Genomic DNA, 10,411 nt, shown 5'->3' on the forward strand with positions numbered 1-10,411 from the left:
GTCAAGCAAGCCAAAGATAGCAAAGCATGAGGGTTCGGGTTATGATCGTCAGCTTACCCCTCTAGGTCAGCCAATCGAAGAAGTTCTCCAATACCTGCTCGAGAAAGAAATGATCAAACTCCCAAAGCAGGATGATCCCTCTGTCACCAAAGGGAAATAGAAGAATCGCTTTTGCAAGTTTCATCGAGCGAGGGGGCATGACACGGAGCGTTGTTTTGTCCTCAAAAATATTGTGCAAGACTACATTGACAAAGAACTTCTAGTGCCATAGGAAGGAGAGGAGCGGACTGCAGTTCCACCCGAACCTTTTCCAGATCACTCAGAGAGTTGAGAATGCCACAAGTTTTTCGCTTTCCTCCCTGACAGTCACTTTATAGGGGCAAGTTAGCCCAGTCTTTCGTGACTTTTTTGGTTAAAATACTTGTAAATATTCAGTTTTGTTATCAACTTTTGCTTATCAATGAAATGTCAATTCTCTTTTCATCTTTACTTCCTTCTTTTTGCCATGCTGAGGCATTAAATTCCTTTTCTTTTCAAAATACAGGACAATCCTGACATCATTCATGAGAGAAATGATATTACCTATGAGGGTTTTTCAAAAATCACAAAAAATTTTCACATTTTCAAAGATCAACCTTCGTGTTGATCATCTTTTCCCAAGAATAAATTTTCAACCATTATAAATCAACCCTTGTGTTGATCATATTTTCCCAAAATTGATTTTTCGAATCAATATATTCAAAGATCAACCCTTGTGTTGATCATATTTTCTGAGAATTGGTTTTCGAACCATTGCATTCAAGGATCAACCCTTGTGTTGATCATATTTTCTGAAAATTGGTTTTCGAACCATTGCATTCAAGGATCAACCCTTGTGTTGATCATATTTTCTGAAAATTGATTTTCAAACCATTTGCATTCAAAAATCAACACTTGTGTTGATCATATTTTCTAAAAATTGATTTTGAATCATTGCATTCAAAGATCAACCCTTGTGTTGATCATTTTTTCTAAAAATTGATTTGGAATTGTTGCATTCAAAGATCAACCCTTGTGTTTATCATATTTTCTGAAAATTGATTTTCGAACCATTGCATTCAAGGATCAATCCTTGTGTTGATCATATTTTCTGAGAATTGGTTTTCGAACCATTGCATTCAAGGATCAACCCTTGTGTTGATCATATTTTATGAAAATTGGTTTTCGAACCATTGCATTCAAGGATCAACCCTTGTGTTGATCATATTTTCTGAAAATTGATTTTCAAACCATTTGCATTCAAAGATCAACCCTTGTGTTGATCATATTTTCTAAAAATTGATTTTGAATCATTGCATTCAAAGATCAACCCTTGTGTTGATCATATTTTCTAAAAATTGATTTCGAATCATTGCATTCAAAGATCAACCCTTGTGTTGATCATATTTTCTAAAAATTGATTTCAAATCGTTGCATTCAAAGATCAATCCTTGTGTTGATCATATTTTCTAAAAATTAATTTCGAAACATTGCATTCAAAGATCAACCCTCGTGTTGATCATATCTTCTAAAAATTGGTTTTCAAATCATTGCTTCAAAAAAAATTAACCCTCATGATGATCTCTCGTGGATGATCGCTTTTTAAAGATCAGCTCTCACACTTAATCTTTCTTTCCAAAAATGATTTCCTCATATTCTTCTCTCGCTTTAAAGATCCCACATGCAGACAGGATCAAATAAAACTCTTTTTCTCAACTTTTATCAAATTTTTCATTTATCAAATCTTCTTTCAGTCTTATCAGTTTTATTCATCTTTATCAAATTTTATTAAATTTTACCCATCCATTTTTATTAATTCTTCTTGTCAATTTCTTATTTCAAAAAAATTTACCCTTTCAGGTTAAGGGATAAACCTGATGCCTCTTTTCCATGAGGTATTTTCCTTTTCTTTCTTCTTTCCGCTTCAGGTTAAGGGATAAAACCTGAAACCTCGTCCTACGAGGTCCTTCTTTCTTCAGGATAAGGGATAGTCCTAAATGTCTTTCTTCCTCTTTTAAAGCTTCATAAATCTTTGCCAAGTCTTTTCTTTATCAAATTTTATCTTATTTTTCTGTCAATTTTTTTTTTATTAATTTTTGCCAAACTTTTATTCCATTTCCCATTCAAGATAAGGGATAATCCTGAAACCACTCATGGAAGAAACAATGCTACCTGTTAGAATTCTGTCACAAAGATAAATTCCATAAAATTTCCTTGATTCTGCTCTTTTGTCAATTATTCCATCAATTTCTAACTCTTCTCGTCAATTCTTCTCAAATTTTATTCCCCAGTCAAGATAAGGGGGCAATCCTAACAATCAGATCACATGCAAATAAAATTAGTCCTCGGAAAGGTCATTCTCAATCCTAGATCCGGTCCTCGCACTGGAAAATATCCAAAATTCAATATTTCTGATTAAAACTTTCTATCAAAAGATTCGAGTTCTCACTCAGGTTTTTCCCTCTATTATTTTCGTTTGAAGATCCGAGTTTCGACTCAGACTTCCTTATGAATCCAATGCTCCTGTTGAAACTAATCATTGCGTCAAAATTTCAAAATATTTTCAAATCAAAAATCTCTTTTATATTTTGTTTTGAAGATCCAAGTTCTCACTCGGTTTTTTTTTTCTCTATTATTTTCGTTTGAAGATCCGAGTTCCGACTCGGACTTCCTTTTGAATCCAATGCTCCTGTTGGAACTAATCATTGCGTCGAAATTTCAAAATATTTTCAAATCAAAAATCTCTTTTATCTTTTGTTTTGAAGATCTGGGTTCTCACTCAGGTTTTTCCCTCTATTATTTTCATTTGAAGATCTGAGTTCCGACTCGGACTTCCTTCTGAATCCAATGCTCGTATTGGAACAAATCATTGCGTCAAAATTTCAAAACTCAAAACTTTTCTTTTATCAGACCCGAGTTCTAACTCGGGCTTCCCCTTTTCTTTCATTCATTTGAAGATCCGAGTTCCAACTCAGACTTCCTTTTGAATCCAATGCTCGTATTGGAACAAATCATTGCATCAAAATTTCAAAACTCAAAACTTTTCTTTTATCAGACCCGAGTTCTCAGTCAGGCTTCCCCTTTTCTTTCATTTGAAGATCCGAGTTCTGAATCAGACTTCCTTTTGAATCCAATGCTCATGTTGGGACCAATTGATTGCGTCGAGAATTCAAGTTTTCCAACTCAAAATTTCTCTCTTATCTTTTATCTTGAACATCCGGGTTCCGACTCAGGTTCTCCCCTTTTGTTTCAACTTCCTTTTTAGATACACGAGTCTTGACTTGGACTCTCTTCTTCACAAAACCCCAATTTGCCAGGCGAGGCCTTCTTCCAAAATCCAACCTTTCAGCTAGTCCATTTCAAAATTTCAAGATTCAGGTTTATTCTTTCCCTCCTTTCCCTTCAGGATAAGGGATAAACCTGATGCCTCTTGCTAACGAGGTATTTCTTTCCTTCCTTTCCCCATTCAGGATAAGGAGGCAAATACTGAAAACGGATCACATAGAGTTAGGATGTGATGGTCCATTGAATTCAGAACTTTTCATCAAATTTTACTTTCCAATCTAGCTCATCTTCACAACCCAGTCCTCGCATGGGTTATTTCTCAAACTTTTCAATCATATGTTGAGCTCATTCGGAAAATCCAGTTCTCACACTAGTAACTTTCTAAAATCGGTCTTCTAACCAAAGTCTTTCCTTCTACGAAATTCAAGTTTTTGACTTAAACTTCCCAAAATGTGATGTATTTCCAAAAGATCCAACTTTTATTGGTCATATATTTCCAAAAGATCAACACTCGTTGGTCATGTATTTCAAACGTTCCAACTTTCGCTGGTCATGTATTTCAAAGGTTCCAGCTTTTGCTGGTCATGTATTTCAAACGTTCCAGCTTTCGCTGGTCAGGTATCTCTAAAAGATAACCTCTCGTTGGTCATGTATTTCAAACGTTCCAGCTTTCGCTGGTCATGTATTTCAAACATTCCAGCTTTTGCTGGTCATATATTTCAAATGTTCCAGCTTTTGCTGGTTATGTATTTCAAACGTTCCAGCTTTTGCTGGTCAAATATCTCCAAAAGATTTGATGATGCATGAAATGCACATCTTGTAAACAAGTTTTTCATGTATTTTGTATCAAGTTTAAGTTTTTAAACCCATGTTTAGAGGTGTTTTGATAGTAAGGGACTATGGTTCAAATTTCAGAAAAATCGGAGTTAAAATGAGAGAGTTATGGCTATTTTAGTGTTTGGGCACGGATTTCGAGGTGAATCGGATCCATATCCGACCCAATTAGGTCAATTGGACCTTGGATCAACTCTTAGAAAGCCCAAAACCCAATCCACACGCCTATTCATATCCATTTCAAATAGTTTTTCTAAAAACCCCCCAGAAAGAGGCGCCTAGAAAATATATTTTTTATAACAGTGTTTTTGCAAATTCCAAAAAGTATAAATATACTTTTTAGAGAAGCCCTAGGCGTCTTTGGCTGTGTTTGGACGCCCCCTACAGTGACTCTACAGCAGCAGCTCCTTCCTCTCCATCTTCCCCAACGTTTTGGCCATTGAAGACCGTCCTACGCTTGGTTTCCAAGCATATCTCGATCCCCTTTGTGTTCTTTTCATTTCTTTCTTGTTCCTTGCTGTAGTATTCACCATTTTTCTGTATTTTTGCAGGTGTAGCAGAGGTGGAGACCATTAACCTTGGGCGGGAGTGCGCAACACACCACCAAGGTGAGCCGGCCCTACCTCCATCCGGCTTTCTACACCCTCCGATCGCAAATCGGCTCACATTCCATCGTCGGTGGATCTCCAACGTGTAGCAGCTGCAAAAGGTGCCGTTTTTGGTGAAGTACAGCATTCTCGAACTGTATAGGACGTCCATCTCCAGCCACGGTCCGCTCTTTTTCATCCCCCTGGTCGTCGGATCTTCCAAAAGGTAGGTCTTCTTCTTCCTTCTCTTCTAGATAAAACCGAATTGGGTGTGGGTTTTCTTTTTATTTTATTTTCTGTGTGTTTCTTATTTTTCTTTTTGTTTCAACCTTAAATTAGATTTAGTGCATAGGCCATCACGTTAGATTAGGTTTATGTGTTTGTTTGATTCATTAAAATCGATTTTTTTTAGATTTTTCATTCTTTTCATTAAAATCAGCTAGATCTTCATCTAGCCGATCCTTCAAATTTCTCTTAGGGATTCTTGGGTCTGTTCTACAGAAAATCCAATAAAAAAAAAAGTGTTCATTTTGAGTTACCTTATTCGATTTTTGTGTGGGTTGCATTTGGTTTTAATTGAAAAGAAAAATTCAAAAATCGGCTAGAATTATTCTAGCCGATTCTTGATTTTCACAAAAATATTTTTCTTTGTTCTGCTTTTTTTTATGTCCAGCATGTGTATTGTATTTTTTTGCTGAAAATCCCATTAGGAAATTTCATTTTAGTTCATTTTATTCGTGGGTTGTGCTTGTGTTTTGTTTTGATTTTATTTTTGAAAAAGAGAAAAAAAAAATCGGCTAGGATTGTTTTAGCCGATCTTTGTATTTTTGTTAAATGTGTGTGTTGATGTTGGTAAACCGTGTGTTTGCTGTGTGTTTTAGGTGTTCACATCATTATAAAGTTGTGTTAATTCATTTAATTCGTTTAGGATAATTCTAAATAATCGTTTTTAGCATTTTGTGTTTTTGGTGTTTTGAATCTATTGAAAAACAAAAATTACAAGAGTCGAATTTTTATTTTCTTTACGTTTTTAAATAAACTCCAGCATAGTGCTGTTCATGTTTGCATTTAGGGGAGTTAGGAGTTCTTTTCATCATATTTTAATTTAGTTCTATCAAAATAAGAATCCTTAGTAAGTCGTTTTTTTTTTTAGTTTAAGATTTTTTTATTCTTTTCATTTTTTTTCTTAGTCTTTTTCTTCCCCAAGGAGGGGCGGCAGCCATTAGAGCTCCCCTTGAGCTCTTGGTCGAATTTTTAGAAATTAATAATTGTCATTAATTGAATTAGGTAGGTGTAATTAGGTTGTCTAGGTTCAATGTATTAGGGTTTAGTGTCTTAGCCGTTTTTAGGCGTTATTTAAGTTAAGTTTTGGGGATTAGGTTAGTATTTAATCCTAGGAAATCGTTTTGCTATTTAAGTTCTTTTATTTCCTAGATAGAGTTAATGCTATTAGTTTAGAAAGTAGTCCCTCTTGAAGTTGGCGATTTTGGAAAAAGGAGGCTCTTCAAAAGTCGTGTGAATCATTTAAGGAAAATTTGAATTTTGAATGGGTATTAAAGAAGGAGTTACTCCTTAACTTTGGAAAGTGTTTTTGGCATTAACCAAACATTCCAATCTAGACTACACAATTTCCATAGAGTATTAAAAGCATTTTAATTCCATCTTGAAAAGCAAAAATTGTGTACTTTTAGATTGGTCTTTCCATTTTGCCAAAAGGAGCATTAAAAGCAATTAAGGAGTGTAACTCCCTCTTTAAATGGGGCAATTTTTGAGAATCCAAAGCATTTCAAAATTTGAACATTGGTAATTATTACATTCCTTTTCCAACCTTCTCCATTAAAATCGTTAACTTTGAATTAATTGTAGGAATTAAGAGGTTACTACTTTAGTCTAACCCTAACCCAGTCAACCCTAATCCTAGGTCGAGTCAAACCTAGTTCAACCCACTTGAGTCTAGTCAAGTCAACCTTAGTTTGAGTCAACCGACCCTACCTATTGAACCTAATCTAACCTAGTCAATTAGATTGACTTGGTTAGGTGCGCCTTGTGTCAAAGTCAACTTGAACCCTAGCCCAACTCAAATACAACTCGAGCCTAGTCAAAGACCTAGACCTAACTCGATTCAACCCTTAGTCTAAACCAAGTCGAGTCAAACGAGCTTACCTTACCCCATTCGAGCCTAGTCAAACCTAAGTTGACTCAAGCTTAGTTGAACCTAAGTCAACTCGAACCTAGTTGACTAAGTCAACCCTAAACCGAGTTCAACCTAGGCTTAATAAGCCCAAGTCAAAGTCAAAACAAACCCGAGGTCGATTCAACCTTTACCTAGTCAACCCAACCTTAGCTAAACCTAGCCGAGTCTACCTAAGTCAACCGAACCCAACTAGTTAGGTCAAACCTAAACCAAGTCCATACTAGTCCGAGTCGAGTCAAACATAGTTCGAACCTACCTAATCCAAACCGAGTTCTCCCAAACCAACCCGAACCTATCTAAGTCAAAACCGAGCCTAGTTGGGTCAATAGAGTGAGCCCTAACCCTAACCTTTGTTCTTTAGTGAAGTAAGTTCATTTAGTATTATTTCTTTTGATTTTTATACTAATTAGTTTATTTATCTAATTTAGTTTTAGTGTAGAAGTGTGTGTACATGTATCGTATTTGTTTAGTATGTGTGAAATGTGTTTTGTGATGGTTTGAATGATAGTTAGATATTCGTTAACTTAGTAGGCATATTGCATTTTATTGATTAGCATAGTTGCATTTGCATTGTTATTTAACGTAGTTCTAGTCATAATTTGCTTATCGTGTTTTGCTCGTCGTACATTTAGCATATTCGTAATAGTCATCTGCATATACACTGTTATACAGTGTCATTTAGATTGCATTAGGTTTGATTTGTCTTTTAGAGTGTTAAAATAGATTCTTAAAGTGAATAGTGCACTCAAATAAAAACCAGATTTTTGCCCTGTCGCATTAGCATTATTTTCTGTGCAAAAACTCTGTGTTTTCCAAATTTTTTTCTTCTATTCACTTTATTGACGTGTTATTTAACTGCAGACCAAATTTCAGCTCATTCGGAGTTGATTTGGTTTGATTTTTAAGCGTTTTGCGAAAACTGCTTTTTCTGGATTTCAAATTACAGGACTTGCGATATCCTGATTTTTCCCAGATTTGAAACGCTTATATCTGGAGTTCCAGATACTGTTTTTCAACTCTGTAAAAACTGTCAGTTTGTTTAATCTGTCAGTTGCAGAACAGAACAAATTTCGGGAAAATCAGACCTCGTTTGCCCTGTCAAACAGCAGTTTTCCGATAACCTGTCAGAATGCTATTTTACACTAGTTAGGGGCAGTTTCGTAATTTTCTTAGTTTCGGCAATTTAGACTTGTTTTCAGTAGTTTCTGCATTTTAGGAGTTTCATAATCCTCATACAGCATTAGTAGAATTAATTTGGTTAATTTTAGAATTAATTTAGTATTTTATTTAATTTTTGCTTGATAAATAACATTTGTTTTATTATTTTCGTACAATTATAATTAGTTTTAGTTATTGTTTGCATTGTTAGAATAGAAAACTAACTTTGTATTTTTCTGCATTTTTAGGTTGAAAAGCATATTTAGTTTCCAGGGTTATTGTCCAAGTGAGAAGATTCTCTAATTGGCGAAAAGACGGAAATACCCTTGGTGTGGAGCAGAAGACTGAGTGCTTGTTTACTTTTCTTTTAGTGATTATTTGTAATTGTATTAACTTTATAATTGTAGATTGATATTTGTCATTAATAAATTAAATTTTCTAGAAATATTGTGTTTAATTCCTGTTCCCTGAGGATTCGACCCGTACTTACCACTTTGTGGAAAGTCGGTTTTTATATTTTTGGTTGACGATTTTCCAAAGTTTATTGAAAATAATTGTTTTAAAAAGAGCATTCCAAAAAACAACCAAATTTTGGCGTCGTTGCCGGGGAACGGCGAATTAATTACTTTATTTATTAGAGTTTGATTTATTAATTTGTTTTAGTTAGCTAATTAGTTGTTTTATTTTTAGTTAGTAGGATTAGTAAGTGAATATAGGATTAACATAGTTAGTAAATATAGGATTCACATTCTGTTCTTTCTAGGATTCACTTGAAATTCATTCTGCAAGGAGCGATTAGACAGGTGGGTTTTAGAAAAACTTAGTTTGTGATTTCTTGTATTTATCTTTTCAGTACTTTAGAGTAGTTTAATTTGTTATTTCATTTACTTAGTTAGATCATTCTGACATAATTAGTTTAGCATATTTGTTTAGTAGTTGTTTATTTTGTGTTATTTACATTTTAGTACCTGTGTTAGTTAATTTTTTTAGATTTAGGTCGTTCGCTTACATCTGGTCTTAGTACCAGTGTATGCAGGGTCGACGAGGTCTAGGAACCCCATTACACCCATTTGTTGACAACCCAGAGAGAATTTTACATTCTCATCGAAGTTCGGCAACAATGGCTGACATGGATCCTCCACCTCCACCTCCAGTTCTTTCACGCCCTCTGCGGGAATACTTCATTCCCACAGACTATGTTCAGGCATCCTGCATTCGGAGACCCAATGTAGGAGCACCGCATTATGAGATTAAGGCCAGCATTATTCAAATGCTTCCATCCTTTTATGGCCTTAGTCATGAGGATCCCTACAGACATTTAGATGAATTCCTCGAAATCTGTTCTACTGTTAAGATACAGAATTTCGATGATGATGCTTTAAGGTTGACTCTATTCCCCTTTTCATTGAAGGACAAAGCCAAGTATTGGCTAAAGTCCTTAGATTCTGTAGAAATAGAGTCATGGGATCAATTGCAACAGGAGTTTCTTCGGAAATATTTTTCCATTGGTCGTACGAACCAATATCGTAGAGCCATCACTAGCTTTTCAGAGCTAGATGGTGAGCGCTTTCATGAGACCTGGGAGAGAATGAAGGATCTCCTCAGGAAATGTCCCCATCATCAGGTGCCGAAATGGCAACTGGTGCAGAGCTTCTATGATGGATTGTCTGACAAGAATCGTCAGATGATCGACTCTTCATGTGGAGAGACATTCATGCTGAAAAGCGAGGACGAAGCATGGAGGCTATTTGATACATTGGCCGAGAATTCACTCCACCATGCTTCGAGCTCTCATTCAGATAGAGCCACACCCAGCATTCAGAAGAAAGCTGGTGTTCTTGAAGTTGGTCCATCTACTGCACTACAGTGCAAGGTAGACATGATTGCTCAGAAGCTGGACCAGCTTCTCTCAGGACCATCCACTACACAGCAGGTGTGTACTCTTTGTGCCAGTCCGGCACACGAGATCACTGAGTGCCCTTCGGCAGCTCAGTACCCTGAATTTGTTCAAGAACAAGTTCAGGCAGCTCAGGGTTACGTCAGACCACCAAATAACCCATTTTCATCGACATATAATCCGGGTTGGCGTAACCATCCCAATTTTTCATGGAAGAATCTGCAGTCTTCCATGCAGATGCCTACTTCCTCTCAGCCAGTTCGGCAGCCATCTTTTACTCAGTCATTTCAAAGACCGAACTATTCTCAATCTTCTTCTACTTCTGTCACTCCCCCGATTCAGCAGGAGTCTGCCCCGCAGACATCTTTTGAGGAGAGACTTCTCCAGGCATTCCAAGAGGTGAAAACCTCTAATCAGAATGCCTTCGAGAAGTGTAGC

The 10,411-nt window shown here is 36.0% G+C and overlaps 1 non-coding gene across 1 annotated transcript; it reads right to left on the reverse strand.

The window, feature by feature from the left end:
* Nucleotides 1-9,599: 9,599 nt before the first annotated feature.
* On the reverse strand, nt 9,600-9,702 carry LOC149842851 (small nucleolar RNA R71). Its single transcript, XR_016431203.1, has one exon. It is a non-coding gene; the product is annotated as a small nucleolar RNA R71 (small nucleolar RNA).
* Between the last annotated feature and the right edge of the window lie 709 nt (nt 9,703-10,411).

This window comes from Nuphar pumila, chromosome 3 (genome assembly GCF_984573655.1).
Source record: "Nuphar pumila chromosome 3, dmNupPumi1.hap1.1, whole genome shotgun sequence".
Classification (NCBI taxonomy): Eukaryota; Viridiplantae; Streptophyta; class Magnoliopsida; order Nymphaeales; family Nymphaeaceae; genus Nuphar; species Nuphar pumila.